The sequence below is a fragment of the Protopterus annectens genome, chromosome 4.part0 (assembly GCF_019279795.1).
Source record: "Protopterus annectens isolate FY-2018-M chromosome 4.part0, PAN1.0, whole genome shotgun sequence".
Lineage (NCBI taxonomy): Eukaryota > Metazoa > Chordata > Ceratodontiformes > Protopteridae > Protopterus > Protopterus annectens.
The window spans coordinates 598,982,302-598,998,553 of NC_056733.1; the positions used below are offsets into that span (position 1 = coordinate 598,982,302).

At 37.3% G+C, this 16,252-nt stretch overlaps 1 protein-coding gene across 1 annotated transcript in view; it reads right to left on the bottom strand.

The window, feature by feature from the left end:
• Window positions 1–1,487, bottom strand: part of RFLNA (refilin A) — a 188,297-nt gene extending 186,810 nt beyond the window's left edge. The window contains exon 1 of the mRNA XM_044068540.1: window positions 1,359–1,487. The gene's annotated coding sequence lies outside the window, so the exon portion shown is untranslated. The remainder of the gene's footprint in view (window positions 1–1,358) is intronic.
• Between the last annotated feature and the right edge of the window lie 14,765 nt (window positions 1,488–16,252).

Below are 16,252 nucleotides of genomic sequence, written 5' to 3' on the forward strand. Positions count from 1 at the left end.
TTTGTATCCTTTCTCAACATCACTTTCAGTTTTACAACTTTTACAACCCTTTAACCCTTCACAGTCCTTTTTCGATTTCCACACTTTCAAATGTTTTATACTAAGAAAAAATATACAAACAAATGTCAAAATAAAGAGATCCGTAAATAACATTCCTCTAGATTAACGTCTGCATGAAAGGAATAGTTTGCAGTTTTCAAGCAATGGGATATGTTGGTAATATTTTATTGAACAGTCTGATACGGAACTGTTGTGAGTAGGAAATTTGCTGCTTTTAATGACTATGCAGACATTACAGACTAATTCAACCCTACTTGCCAGGCATGCAGACACACGTAGAAGATGTCTGAAAGTATTTTTAGGAGAGATCCCTACTATACTAACCTGTAGTTTGGTTCTACAAAACAAAAACTAACTTGCACCCAGAATACTTACATTCTGTTTCATCCAAAATCAGGTCAATCCATTTTTGTGAATATGTACTTAGTTGGCGAGTGTCATACCTGTATACAGTTCACCACACTGTCTCATGTCTGTTGTTAAGAAATGTAAATAAAAATAAATAAAATAAATGTCTACTTAACATCTGGCTATGGTGGTATCCCTTTTCCCTAGTCAGATCACAAAGTGTATCCCAACAAAGTATAAATGGATGCTGTGTGTTTTGAAAGAGCGTTAACGTATAATATCTTCATTGGGAAAGGAAATTTTGATCTGGCCAAACCTAACACTATTGCTATAGCTCTCTGTTGTCCAGATTTTCATAGAATGCCCATATTTTTGCCCCATATTTTTGGTCTATTCCTCTTAAAATATGTGCCTTTCTGGCAAATCACTGAGGATTGAAGTCACTAAATAATGACATACATTTGAGTTTCAGACTTCATATCTTCCAGAAATTGAATGTTAACACATATCCTATCACTCTAGCAACTTTCTAAGTTTGTGAGAGCAATATTTAAAATTTCTCCCTATTTTGGGGGCTTAGTCCTCTACTATTTAAGGCTCTATCCAGATTTCTTGTTCTAAGAGGTTGAGAGGTATGTTTTTCAGTAGCTGAACCAGTGGCATGAATGATGCACAGCCCAAATACTTCCTTATGCAGAGTGCACAATTCTGCAATATCAACAGATACAATGAAACATTAACTTAATACACATGTCTGCAATGATCTCTTATAGACAGTTACAGTTTAAAGTGGCAAGCAATATTGTTTGTTAGCTGAAAATACTCTCTGTTTAGAACAGCACTTTTCTCTCTCTGCAAAAAGTTCAACCAGTGATAAAACTGCAGCCCTTCAGCAACCCACCCTCAGAAAGTGAAAAAAAAATAATAATAGTCACAATATTTCAGCTTACCTATATTAAAATCCACAGATGGAAAGCAAAATGCAGGAATGTCTAGCAGTAAAATGAATCTTTAGAACCCATCTGACACACAGAGCTTCTGCAGAAGAGAGGAGCTCTCGCTGTATTGTGTGTGTCAGGAGCCACAACTACTGAGATTTTGTTAAATGGGGGGATGGGGTACTCTTAAAGGGAAAACACACTCTAGTTTATTACTATGTGCTGGAACTATGGTATTTAAAGTGACAGTACAGCATTACTGATGGAAGAATACAGTTTTATAGAAGGCGCAGTAAAACTTTTCTACCGTTTCTGCTGCTTCACAGTAGGATTTTTACAGCATGATATTCTGCTACAGCTGCCATTTTCACAGCTGATGTATTTTATTCCTGTTACAGCTTAAATACTTTATGTTTGTATTATTTTCAAAGGAGAGCAAATTGCACTATTTGTATTTTAACATTGGGTGCATTATTTTCCTTGTTCCTAATGTTTTTTGATTATCTGCATTACATTAATTTGAGTATGTCTTGGAATCTAATGGAGTTTTTCTACCTGTGCAAACACGTCCTCTCTGCACAGCAAAGGGTAGTAAACAGATTTTTCAGTATCAAAGCCTTGAGATTGCTTTCTTAACACACTTTATAGCTTCACGTTAACTATATTACTGTGTTCAGTGTGTTTATTATTCTTGTATTCATTTAATTAAAAAAAAAAATATATATATATATATATATATATATATATATATATTGTTCACAAATTAGTATTTCTGAGTACTGCATGTATACAATAAGTTATTAGGAATTATTTAATGCTGCTAAGGACTGTAAACATTTTATGGGCTTGGCTATATTCGTACCATTCTTTAAAGATGAAATTGCTTATGTCATTTACTGTTTCATGCCTGCTAGCTTGTGAAAAGAGTTTCTGGCATGTTTCTACCTACTTTTAATAGTCTGCATATTTAGGCAGCTATTCCTGTCTTAAAAAAAAATTCAAAGTACATCAGCAGTGATTGTCATTATTGCATACATGTTAACTATTTAAAAAAGTTGAATTCAGTTGACGCAGGGTTGAGTTCCCAACTTCTTTTGTATATTGAATAACTGTGAAAAAATCACTTAGTTTCCAAATGGTCCTCTCTGCTTTTCCTGAATTCAAGAATGCACATTTGTTTTTTTTCCCTTGTGGCTTTAGTTTAATCATTATTCATGCCCAAACAACCATATAACACTCCCCTATTTGTAGTTGAGTGAAAGCTTGCTGAAAGGCTAGAATGATGTATCTGTCTGCATTTCTACTCATAGCTCTCAACCTCTCTGCACAAGAAACCTGGACAAATCCAAAAATAATAGGGAGGACAAAGGCCTAGAAAGAAAGACACATTTTAAATGTTGCTCTTACAAATGTAGAAAGTTACTAGAATAACAGGGCTTGCATTATCATTCATCTTCTGAAGGATATGATGTCAGAAACTCTAATGTCTGCCATTATTTAATTACTTCAGTCCTCATTGATTTGCCAGAAAAACAGAAATTTTATGAGGAACAAACCAAAATATGAGGCAAAAGGTGAAAGGACAGAAGTCTGTACAGACAAAAAAATTCTCTCTACCGCTCAAATCTATGTATATATAGATATATCTACATACATGTGTATGTGTGTGTATGGTATATAGATATATTCATAGATAGAGACAGACATACACGAACTCACTTTCCGACCATGATTTTTATTGCTGCAGCTTGAGGTAACAAGGAATTAATAGTAAACCTCTTCAGCCTGAAAATATCTGAATCAGTTTTTTGGGACAGAAGTACTTACTACTTGTTGTTGTTCTTCCGACTTTTCCCGGTTAAGGGTCGCCACAGCGGAACTCCGGTCCGCTAATGATTTACGGTGCCGAGGTGCCAGCCCGACGCCCAACGAAGGCACGCCCATTTACGCATGTATTTCGAACGCCACTAACATCTTGCTGTGCGGCGGCAACGCTTCCGCTGCACCCCCGCGGCTTCTATACAGAAGAACTTACTACAACAAAGATAAAATCACAGCACTTGTAAAGTGGGCACACTGGAATTATTTTCCTTGTTTGTATTCTGCTACCGTTTTTATTAGACTGCATGTAGAGGACAAAGGAATTCTCATGAATGCATTTACAGGGACAGAAAAGTTCTGGCAGATTAGTGCTATTTTTGTTTTATGCATATGATATTGTGCTTGTGTGTGTGTGTGTGTGTGTGTGTGTGTGTGTGTGTGTGTATGCATGGATGTATTGTGTGTGTGTGTGTGTGTGTGTGTGTGTGTGTGTGTGTGTATAGAGAGAGAGAGAGAGAGAGAAAGGGAGACAGACAGAGAGAGAGAGATCTATATAGTACACACACACACACACACACACACACACACACACATACAGATGTGTGTGTGTGTGTGTGTGTGTGTGTGTGTATATGAGTATATGTGTAATAGTATATATATCGCATTGTTCACATATTGAAAAACAAACTATCAAGCACAAATGATTGATCACCTGCTTGGAAAAAAAAAACTTTTTTGAAGGGGTAGGTCTCTCGGCATCCCATACCCCATGCTAATTGTATATGCCAGCTGTGATATCATACTACAGTGGGGAATGGACACATTCTCCAGTCCCCAATGGGCCAAAATCTCTCACACATTTAAAAAGCCAGTATGTGTGATGATTTTCCATCACATATACAGTTTTTTTTTCCTGGTCAATGGAAAAAATGTTCATCCAAATTAATATATTCCATGTACATGCATATCTATCTGTCTGTCTATCTATCTAGCTGTCTGCCTATCTATCAGTATCTCCAGCTTTATCTACATCAATATAGGTGTGTGTGTACATATATAAAGGTTTCTGCATATAAATCTAGATGTGTCTATAACATAGGAGAAACTAATTGGTAACCTGCTAGTAACCACGAAAAATGAACTTTGTAACTGACAGGGGAAAAAAGAAATCAAATTGAGTGGCAGTTTAAAGAAAATAATAAAACTGGAATATATTAGCACTTTTTATTTGTGGGCTTTTTAATTACACATAGAATCAACAGACCCCTGAAACTCATCACAATAAAAAAAAAATAATAATAATAATAATAAAAAATTAAGAAGTTGAACATGCATATTAGGAAGCCTTTAAAATGAATAAAACATGCAGAACCATCATTCCAACATATAGTGAACATCAGCCCTGTATATATCATAGCAGTATACTATAACTGGGCAAAACTAATGTGTTAAACTGGTACAATGAGACCCATGGTCTTTACAAAAGCAGCAATAGTATGAGAGCGCTAGTATTTACAATTATCTTAACAAATTAGCTTCACTGTCAAAAATACTAACTTACAGGAAGGGCATTCAATAAAAACACATTTAACCAAATGCATTTCATTGTATTACTTGATAAGAGCTTTATTGAGACATAACACACCAGCCATCGCAAACATGAGACTTTGAATTCTAACTGATCACAAAAGAATACCTATTGTTTCCTGTTGTAATCATTAAGCAAACTGCCTGTCAACTCCAACCCCAAAAATTAAACTCTAAAACCAATATATGCAAACTTAACCATATTGACTGACACCATTGATGGCACCTGTTTGCCACCAAGACACAAATGTAAACACAATATTGTTATGTGAAAGCTCTGCTCCCACATCATCCTGAAGGGGCTTTACCCCACCTCCTCAATGATACCTATTAACTTCATGACCAAAGTGCAATTCCACAGCCTGCACTACAGTTAAGAAAGTCTCACTTTGTTATAGTTCGAATCGACTGGCCATGTAGTCAACAAGTTCTAACACCTCCAGAACCCTTGATGAAATATGCAATTCACAAAAGATGTAGGTTATCTGTAAATCTAAATTACAAACCTTTGCAGTTAAGTATATAGGAGATCCCTCCTACAGTTGGAAAGTGAACTGCAAAGAGTGTAAACATTGAAGAGGAAAAAAAAAGATATTTTAATAGGTTGAATCTTCCAAACATTGACCGACAATTCAATGAGCATTTATGCTTAAAACACAAATCAATGAAAAGCAAAGAGAAAGATAGGAATTACTAGTTTTTCTAGAGGGACCCCTCCCCCACTGCGTGCCCTACAACTTATACCAACTCCAAGATTGGAGAAACTGCACAGCCCCTTTCTTAATAATGTAAAACCAGTAAAAGTTTCATTGTAAAGTGGCACAACCCTTACTACAAACTAATGATAGCTCCTAGTAGTATAGAAGTTAGGAAATCTTTCTTTAAATAAAAACAAATAAGAGCACTTTTAAAGGTGAAAGGAGGAGCAGGCACAAATAATCTACCACAACCCTCAGTATAGTGACTCCACTTCCAGAACCATTAACATAAATGTACTAACCACAGTATAGTGTCTCCACTTCCAGAACCATTAACATAAGTGTACTAAATTCAGTATAGTCTCTCCACTTCCAGAACCATTAACATAAGCGTACTAGCCTCAGTATAGTGACTCCATTTCCAGAACCATTAACATAAGTGTACTAACTCATACGCTGTGTAGCTTGAAGACAGAGAGAGAGAGAGAGAGAGAGAGAGAGAGAAAGAGAGAGAATGTTTTTTTCAATGGAAAAAATAAACAAACAAACAAACAAATGCATCATCTAACACTAAGGTATAGTGACCTTTGAATTGCTATATTTAGTTTGCAGTTAGTGAGGGAGGCTGAAACCCCCCCAAAACAGGGGTGCAATGGACGTGGAACACAAGCCTTCCATGCAGAAACACCTGGAGTGGATTCTAATTTTTAAAAATTATTATGTTAAGAGTTAATGTTATTGTGATGCAATTTATCTTTCTCTATTTGATAAAATTAAACTGTTCATATTCGGGTCTATATTAGAAGACTGAATGTTTAGGTGATCAAACACCTAAACATCAATCTTCTAATATCAAAAGCAAACTCCGGCGAACGGCCGATTTAACACAGGGAAACATTTCCCTTGGCTGTTTGCCGGAGTTTGCTATTTCCCTACTGTTGAGTGATCTCAGAGTTGGTATATTTAGTTAGGGGGGTGTGGGGGGCACAGTCCCCCACTTACTTTAGATGTAAAGTAATGTTTTTTGTGTTGTGGCTGAGGGACGTGTTTCTCTGGGACGTTCAACATTGTGCGGTTCGATATTAGAAGATCGATGTTTAGGTGTTCGATCACCTAAGTGTTCGGTCTTCTAATATAGACCCTCATATTCACCTTATAGGCAGGAACTCTGCTTGACAAATGGGTTGCTATATTTTTGTTCTCCATTTGCATATTCCTGGCTCATCCAGCTCCTGAAGCAATTCTGTTTCTAATAACAACTTTCATTTTGTTCTATAAACCTCCGAGGTAATCATCTTTATGCACTTTATTATAAACTGAACTTATTATGTCTTACAAATATAAGAAAATCTCTAACTAGGAACTTTCTCTTCTGTTGACAACACCCAGCCCTGCTTCTGTTAACAATCATCCCAACCCCGATGGTATTCTCTGCTTTCTGTAATCACTTCAGTACTGACTGTAATGTCCTTCCTCTGACCAGTTGGCAGCCTTCAAATCATAAACCCTCTCCAAACTGACATTTTATTCTTTTCTCATCATTTTACTTTTGCTGTTGTCAAACCTTGAACCTGTACCCTCCTCATGGTGTCCTTATTGTGTTGTCTGAGTCCTCAGTCCCCTCTTCTAGTAACTGGCTTATGATGTAACATCATGCAAAGGTTAGGTTCTATGCTGATTTTTTTCATTATTTTTTATGTGAATTACTGCTGTTGCTCTTTCTTTAATTTGGTTAAACTGATTCTAGATGCTTCTGTTGTTATGTGGATTGATGTAATGGTTTATGAATTTCGTTTATGAACTCTTTTTCTTACATTTTCTCAGACTGCACCTGAAAGCAGATATTATTACATTTTTAAAATGTATTCATTTATTTATTGTTTTAGATTACTTGAAGTTCCCACTTAAGTATGATCCTATAAAGTGCACATGCACCTACCAAGTTTACATCAGCAAATAAATGTCAACAAAATGTTTGTACCAGTCAGTTTTTCTCTTTCACTTGCCATATTCTTTTCATCTGGCCTGTCTGTCCTTTCTTTTCTCCTATTCAATGCTATACAGGTGTTTATCATCACCAGAGACTCAATTACTGGTATTGTGTGTGAAGGGACCTTGAACACTATCTTCTGCTGATAAAAATTCTATGAGGTGTTAGCTATTTTTCTTTTAAGTTCCCCACAAAATGCTATGCTACAAGCAGAACCATCTAATGAATATACTTGTATATTTTCACCCAGAGGTAATGTTAGGTCCAACATTAAGCATATTTGCATACCATACAGCTGCCCTTATTTCCTATCTCTACCTCAGGTCATTGCTGTAGGGACAGTTTTGCCTTGTACCCCTGGAGATAGGACACAGGTTATTGACTATATCAGCTTGCTGCCTCTTCACATCCTTAGATTGCTGATATAGTAATCAGTTGTCCACCAGTGTCCACCCTTGCAGCCATGTCTGCAAAGGCTATTCTACTGATCTTCACCAGAAATAAGGATCACATTTGTTCATATCATTAAGCTTTATTTAAACATTAAATAAAATAAATAATGTCTGCCTTACTTACAAAAAAAGCTAAATTAAACTCTAAAAAAATAAGTAGCATGTGTTTTCCAGTTGTAATTTATCTGCTTAATTAAAATGCTTCCAAAGCCAGTAGTTTTAGAGAGTACAGAGCCAGACTTAAAACTTGCTCACATTTGTGCTGGAGCCCCTGACTGCACTTTTCTAAAAACCTTAAATGTTTATAATTAAGGAGTTATTTATGAAGGATGCAAATCATCCCCCCACCCCAAAAAAAAAAAAAAAAAAAGAATGCCCAAAGCCTGCATCAGTAGAAACAGCCTTGGCAATATAATGTATGAGAATAGCATAATGACTGGTCATGAGTCTTATACTGCAGAACTGGTTTAAGTCTTACAGCCTCCAGCTGCAGGTTGTACGTCTCTGACAAAGCCACTTATCCTGCCATCACTACAAACAGAAAATGGAGACTAATGGATCTTGGTTGTCAACCAGAGAACACTACAAGTGCTCAAATCTCAAGCATTTGAAAAACTACTGTCTCAAAGCCAGGGACTCAAGCATCTTGTAGCTCATGTAGGCTACTGCTCATGCTCAAATGGAGGGGAGGGATTGGGAGGAGTTTTAGGGTTAGGGAGTGGAAGGGGAGATTTAGGGTTAGGGAGTGGGAAGAGGGTTTTAGGGTTAGGGAGTGGGAGGGTAGTTTTAAGGTAGGGTGTGGAAGGGAGTTTAGGGTTAGGGAGTGGGAGGAGAGTTTAGGGTTATAGAGTGGGAGGGGAGTTTTAAAGTTAGAGAGTGGGGAGGGAGTTTTAGAGTTAGGGAACAGGAAGGTAGTTTTAGGGCTAGAGAGTGGGAAGGTAGTTTTAGGGTTAGGGAGTAGGGCGTTAGGGTTAGGGAGTGGGAGGGTAGTTTTAAAGTTAGGGAGCAGGAAGTTTTAGGGTTATGGAGTGGAAGGGGGGTTTAGGGCTAGGGTGTGGGAGGTGGTTTTAGGGTTAAGGAGTGGGAGGGTAGTTTAGGATTAGGGAGTGATTGAAGAGTTTTAAGGTTAGGGAGCAGGAAGTGAATTTTAATGTTAGGGAGTGGAAGGGGAGTTTTAGGGTTAGGGAGCAACTGGAGAATTCAGGTTTGGGGGGTTGGAGTTTTAGGTTTTGGGAGCAATTGAGAACTTTAGGTTTAGGGAGGGGATGTAAAGGTTTAGGGTAAGGGAGTGAGGACTTGGGTTGGAACGGAGCAGCAGTTTAGGGTTAGAATTTAGGTTCTGGTAGGGCTATACATATACAGCCAGGTTTTTGGAGGGCTACTTAGAAATGGGAGATTGGGCTAGTGGGAGATTGAGCATTTCAACTTTCATTTGAATTTTCAGGCAAGTAGCAGCAAGCAGGTGTGTCACAAGCTTCTAGCATGCATGAACCTGTAGTAGACTCTGTCAAAGATTAACTGTAAAAGAAATCACTAGTGCAATTAATCTAGCAGCTTGATGAAATAATGATTACTAATATGTGAATAAGTCACATTATCTTAAACTTTAAGCCTAACCACCCACTGCATATGTGCCTTTCTTAACCATGGGCATATAAATAGGCAATATATGCACAAGGTATCTCCTTGCATTCATAGTGCTTCTCCTGTTTTTTTTTTCTTGGCCCCAAGCCTTCATAATTCTAACTCTAAGAACCTACATACCTGCTGACAAAGAACCCTTTCCAAATACCTGCGGTCTCATCACACTGCCTAATATTCCCTGTATCATCTCTCTAAAGGAAGCAAGAAAGTATGTGGTTTCCTAAAACCTGCTAGTAAAGCTTACAAGTGTAGTTATTGCTTCTGGGGTTTTAAAGCACGCTGTTAGCCAGGACAGCCAGCAGCCTTCCCCCCATCTACCCTGTAACCACCACACCTTACATTCCTTTATTGTAACCCCATTTTAACTACCAATATCACCTTCCTCAGTTATACACCAGCTAGCTCCCATATAAAATTACCTGCAATAAAATATCTGTCCATTTTTATCTTCTGCTTATCCCTCTGTCTTATACTATCATTACATTACATTTCTGAAGTCCTATACTTGCTCTTAATGTTATCATACTTTACCCTTTACTTTAACTGTCAACACCCAGCTATTACTCTTAGACTCCTTACCATTATAGTACTTATCTCAGCTCTTACCCACTCCTAACTTACCTTCAGTATCCAGCATTTGCTTATTGTTCTTCTTAAGCTGCTCCTTTACTTGTCTCTACCCGCTCTGTTCGCCCTGAGGGCTCACTCCGCTCCCCTACCCTGCCCCCAATTCCCACCCACCCTCAATGCTCCTACTCTTATACTACATGACCACATCTCTTCTCCTTGTCTCCAATTGCAAGGAACAACTCCATAAGTCTTCATACACCTGTTCTCTCCTTCTCTAACCTATTCCCTCCCTCTCTAACCAATCCCTATCTTTCCCACCACACCATCCACCGATCACTATCCAAACTTAGTACAATTCCTTGCCTACCACATTCCACCTTACAAGTAAATCATCCCAATGTCTAAACTACCTAACCCAGCTAATTTAAAGCTGCTACTCTTGCTCATACTTCTACCGCCTCTAACAGCAGCCTACCTGCTAACCTCCTATGAACACCCATTATGTCCACAAATTCACTGCCCCTATAAGCAAACTGCCACACCATCAATATCTGTCTTCATTAACCACATAAACATAAAATCTACACCCAGCTACCTACTGGCAAAATACCATAGATTAGTCCACATTAGGCATAACTATCTAAAAGCCAGAAGGTCTCTAAATCAAAACATTTAATTCCCAAATCCTAGATGTGGAATACAGCTCCACTCATTAAAATATGGGGATATTCACCCAAACCCAGGCCCAACAAATACTTTTACCACTCAACCCCACAACCCCAATCCCTCTATTAAACGTATCTTTACCAAACCTCCAAACTCACTCTTTATAGCACACCTCAATATACGTAGTATAAATAACAAAATTGCACACCTCCATGCTCTCTTGGAAGCATACTCATTTGACATTCTATGTTTAACAGAAACTTGGTTAAAACCTGCAACTAAAGACAATGAAGTCATCCCACCCATATATAATATCTTGAGACAAGACCGTGCAGCCAAGAATGGAGGGGGGATACCTATTCTATTCAAGGCAGGGTTTCAGATTACTACTTCTGACTATAAACCACCTCAAGACTTTAATGCTGAAATCCTTATCTCTAAACTTCAGCTCAACACTTGCAAATCCATATATATCATCTGTATTTATCTTCCTCCCGGTAATAACAACAAAACCTTAGAAGATATCATTTGCTGGCTATCTCAAAACTTCCCCCAAGAAACTATAATCCTAGGTGACTTTAATATCAATTGGAAGTGCTGCAGCACTGACCACCCTACCACCCATACTAACCTATATGTTTTTTCTCAAACCATTACCTCCCCTTCCAGGATAAACAAACCCAATAAGAAAGTAAGTACCTTAGATTGGATTCTCATAAATAATCATCTCCAGACATATGAAGTAGGGACCCTCCCTGATGATGTAAGTGACCACTCACTCACTCACCTATATTATCAGGCATAAGACCAATATACCCATCCCAACCACATTCAGGACAATTCGTACCAAGAAAAACTTTGACCCTGATCTTTTCCAAAGTTAACTTAGGGCATGCGACTGGTCTCCCACAGAATACCTCCCACTTGAAGAATCCGTAAAATACTTTAATTCTAAATTCCCAGCCATACTAGACCACCATGCACCAACCCATTCTATCAGAATTAGAACTAAACCTGTCCCATGGCTTTCAAAAGAAACCAAGCAAAAAATCCATCTTAGAAATAAATACTGGACTAAATGGTGAACTACTAAAAACCCTGTAGATCAACAAAAATTCAGACAGCTGAGAAATGACACAAAAAAGCTATACTCTCAGATTAAAGAAACTTCTACCTACAGCTCCAGAAAACTCACCAAAATAAACCACAAAAACTTTGGGCGAGCATTAACCAACTACTCCACCCAGGTCAATCCATTACACCAACCCCACAAGGCACAGACCATGAGAATCCCAAGCAAACTGCCAATGCCTTCAATACCTTTTTTCACAGAGGCTATTCAAACACTTGCCAATCAGCTATCACCTGATAGCTTAACTCCATTAACATCTATTACTAGCCCACCCCTCTATTTCTCTTCCAGTCAGTCCCAACATCACACATTCTCACCCTTATCCAAAAACTTAAACCATCCACTCCATCAGCTGACCAATTACCTGCAGAATATCTACAAATAACGGCCATATCCATAGCCTATCCCATTTCCATTCTGATTAATAGAACCATCAGTGAAGGACACATCCTAACTATCTGGAAAATCTCCCACATTATTCCCCCTACATAAAGGCGGCAACTCTACCGAATTTTCTAACTACCGTCCCATAGCCTTACTTTCTCCTTTGGCAAAAATAATGGAAAAATGCATCCATAGTCAAATACTTAACCATCTAATTCAAAATAACTTACTTTCCAGCTGTCAACATGGATTCAGGCCATTCCACAGCACTACCACTGCCCTCTTATCCTTCACTGACTGTATTAACAATAACCGTAACAACAATATGCTTTCCTCTGCACTCTTAATCTATCTGTCCAAAGCATTCGATATGGTTAATCACAAGATATTTATAAATATTCTCAAATCCCTGTTACTAGATGCACTGGCTATAAAATGGTTCCAATCCTACTTAGACAATAGACAACAGGCTGTGCTATGGCATAATAATCTGTCTACCCACCTCCCTATTACCCTTGGTGTCCCTCAAGGGTCCATATTAGGACCTCTCCTATTCTCAATTTTCATCAATGACCTTCACTTAGTAATCCCTCAAGCTACATGTATACAATACTTAGCCGATTCTACACTTATATGCTCAGCCACATCTACATCTGAACTTCAGTCCTGAGCCCAAAAGGTGCTTAATACAGTAGAACAATGGTTTACACAGCGCTGCCTCCTCTTGAACCCCCCCCCCAAAACAAAGCTCTTCCTCTTTCTTCCTACAAGAAATCCTCTCCAATAGATTTCACAGTAATATCCAATAATGGTACTCTCATATCTCCAGATCCAACTACCAAACTACTCGGAATGATTATTGACAGCAACCTTAACTTCGACACCCATATCAACAATACACTAAAAACTGTTAATAGAAAGCTAGACTCTCTCTACAGGATCAAACCCTTCCTTACTTCAGCAGCTAGAATAACTATTGCTCACACTCATCTAATCTCAACACTCCTGTATGCCTCACCCAGATATACTAATCTATCAAAGAGTAACCTCAACAAAATGGAAGACTCCTGCAATAACATTGCCAGATTTGCCACAGGCAATCCATTTAGAACATTCCATTGTTATAACCTAAAGCAGCTAGGATGGCTTGAGCTACAAAATCAGCTTAAATTTCACCAACTGACCATTGCCTGGCCACAAGACCCTTTACCAACCTACCAATACTCCAATACTTTCTACCCTCATTATCCCCTATAAAAATCTTAAAACCTTATGTTCATCACATAAACTTCTAGTAAATATATGTAAATCCAACAACATGGCTGGTGACTCTCTGTTCTCCAGTACTGTTGGAACATCCTGGAACTTTCTTCCCAGTGAACTTTCATCACTGTCCTCTATATCCGTAACAACAATATATCAACAATATATCTAACTAAAAGCTATACTCCTGCTTCTAAAAGCTATACTCTCAGATTAAAGAAACTTCTACCTACAGCTCCAGAAAACTCACCAAAATAAACCACAAAAACTTTGGGCGAGCATTAACCAAAATAAACCACAAAAACTTTGGGCGAGATGAAGCTAGGATAACCTTAGCCCAAACACACCTTCTCTCTACCCTTCTGTATGCTTCATCTATTTACACTAATCTATCCAAAAGTAACCTTAAGAAACTTACTACATCTTACCACAATATTGCCCGCTTTGCCACCTCCTCTCAATACAGAGCTCATCACTGTATAAACCTAAAACAACTACACTGGCTGGAACTCCCTAACAAGCTCATTTTTCAACAACTCTTAATAGCATACAAAATTCTACACCAATCTTCTAAAACACCAGCTCTTTCCAACCTCCTGACTCCTTATATCAACCTGAAACAACTACGCTCCTCTGATAAATCACTTGTTAATAGTACCAAAATTATGAATTCAGCAGGCAATTCCCTTTTCTCTAACTCAATAGGCAAAATATGGAACAATCTTCCATCCACTTTGTCCTCTTTGCCTACTCTCCAACTATTCAAGAAACAACTTTTCATACACCTTAATAAATTCTGGCTTTGCTCTTGTACCAACCCAGACTAGCCTGTACACACCCTCATATTTGTTATAAACTTTTTCAACCACTTGCTTTTCATCTTTTACTCCAACTGAGTTATTATCCCTTTGTTGTAAATATTACTTAACTCAAAAAAAAAAAAAAAAAAAAAAAAATATATATTTTTTGTTTAGATTTGATACCTTATTATATTGCTTGCTAGTTCTAACCTATGACCTCACTGAATTAGTTAAGATATTTAATATTTGTACTTACATTTTTTCCCTTTCTATAATACAATTATATTCCCAATAACTGTTTCAATCCTCTGGAGCTTTTCTCCCTGGGCCTCCACTGAAAATGGACATCAATCCAGCTGGACTAGCCCGGTCAACAAATGTAAAATAAAATAAATAAATAAATATATCACTTTTCAAATACAAACTGAAACTTCCTTAAAACACACTGGTTATGCCCCTGTACTAACCCTGACTAACTTGCTCATCTTACTAGGTTCTGCTTACCCACTACTTCTCGGTACTAAGTCCTATTTTCCTTGATAACAAAGACAACTGTATCTTCTAGATAATGCTACTGTTTGTACTGACATCTTTTTGTGGATATTTACTTTAATACATATGTGCTAATTTTGTCAGATAGTTATGCAACGAGCTGCCATCATTGTTAAATTATGTATTGTACCAGCATTGTGTTATTAAAATTGTGTTTCGGAGCTTATCTCCCTTGGCCTCTACTGAAATTGGACATATATCCAGTTAGACTAGCCCGGTCAACAAATGTAAAATAATAAAAATAAAATAAAATAAATAAATAAGCTATGAGTTAGCCAGCTATTGTTGAGTCTGAGTGTAAAATACCTATGTGTTTATTATTTTTTTTATAATTTGTTAAACTTCAAACATGCCTTAAATAGTCTGCCATAATGATGTTATTTTTGTGTCTAATTTATTTGCACCTCTAGTGCATTTTGAGTTACCATAATATGACCAACCTAGATGTAATAAATCAAGTGGATGAGTCTATCACTACAAATGGTGTCCTTTTTACACTAATTTATTCTGATTTATATTGTCTATCACCAGCTAAAAAGACTAGTCAATTTAAATCTTATTCTAGACAAAGTAACTAAATTGCATTTTTTTTTTTTTTAGAGTTGAAGTTCTTGGCAAATTTATAAATTAAACCCTGTTCTATCTTATGTGTCAGTATGACACAATATCAGGAAGTTACACTGTGGACAGTGACTAATGGTGGTAGTATGGTCACTCTTATACAATGCAGACCGACACAGATATCTTTCCCAAGTAAAAAGCTATCTGAATGCGAAAACAATTGAAAGGGAAAATTATAAATGATGAAAATGAAAAGTACTGAATGTTTTCTGGACAATCAGCTACACCTAACTGATATTATAAGGAGAAAGAAATAACTGTGGGATGTGGTTACCTACTTCTGAATGTGGTACTGTACTTTGAACACTTCCAAATTTAATCATTGATTCATTTAATACATTTGACACTATCAGCCAGACTACTAAAAAACAGGCAAGAAAATGTAAGTTTGCATCCAAATTCCATCAAAGAGTTTCATAGTTACTTTACAAACAATGTAAGACAAGGTCATGACCTTGCAACATATTATATTGCAGACCAATACATTTGACAAGGCTCAGTATTAGGTTACCAGTTATTTAATGTCTGCTAAATGTATAATAAAACCCAGGACTACAGGGAGTCCAGCATGAGCCAAATTCATTATAAAAGCACTGCTCTAGTAATGACACTGCTGACAAAATAGAAGGACAAGTTTTCTAAAGTTAGATAAATGGGACAACAGTTTCATTATTGTAGATGTCTCAAAAGTAAACAAGGAGCATAACAAAAGGAGAAGACTTGAAA